Source organism: Schistocerca cancellata, chromosome 7 (genome assembly GCF_023864275.1).
Source record: "Schistocerca cancellata isolate TAMUIC-IGC-003103 chromosome 7, iqSchCanc2.1, whole genome shotgun sequence".
Taxonomy (NCBI): domain Eukaryota; kingdom Metazoa; phylum Arthropoda; class Insecta; order Orthoptera; family Acrididae; genus Schistocerca; species Schistocerca cancellata.
This window is the reverse complement of record NC_064632.1, coordinates 427,621,033-427,621,588: the sequence shown is the minus strand read 5'-3', so window position 1 is coordinate 427,621,588 and position 556 is coordinate 427,621,033.

Here is a 556-nt window from a genome sequence, read left to right as displayed (position 1 = left end):
CCGGTGGTAGAGTGAAAAACACAAGAATTTTTTACGCTTTATTGACACTCAGTAGCCCATCACACAAAATCCAAAGTAGCTTGATAATCACACCAAGCTCTAGTAATGTACTGATAATCATACTTCAACTTCACATACTTTAATTCTTGGATGCGACATGGGCTAGACTAGGAAATATGCATCAGAGTAGTCTATAAGAAAAGGATCAAATTGCTCTGAGCACAATGGGACCAAACATCTGAGGTCATCAGTCCCCTAGAACTTAGAACTACCTAACTAACCTAAGGACATCACACACACCCATGCCCGAAGCACGATTCGAACCTGCGACCGTAGCAGTCGCGCAGTTTCAGACTGTAGCGCCTAGAACCGCTCGGCCACTCAGGGCCGGTAGTCTGTAAGACTCCTGTATTAAAGAAGTACTAGAAGTTGGTATTATAGAAGATATAAAGCTTTAAAGAGGTTTATTGTGATACTGTGACTAATATTTTAGTATTATACAATGTACAGTACTGTAAATTGTTACAATTTTCCAGTTAAACAATTGTTTGTCAAT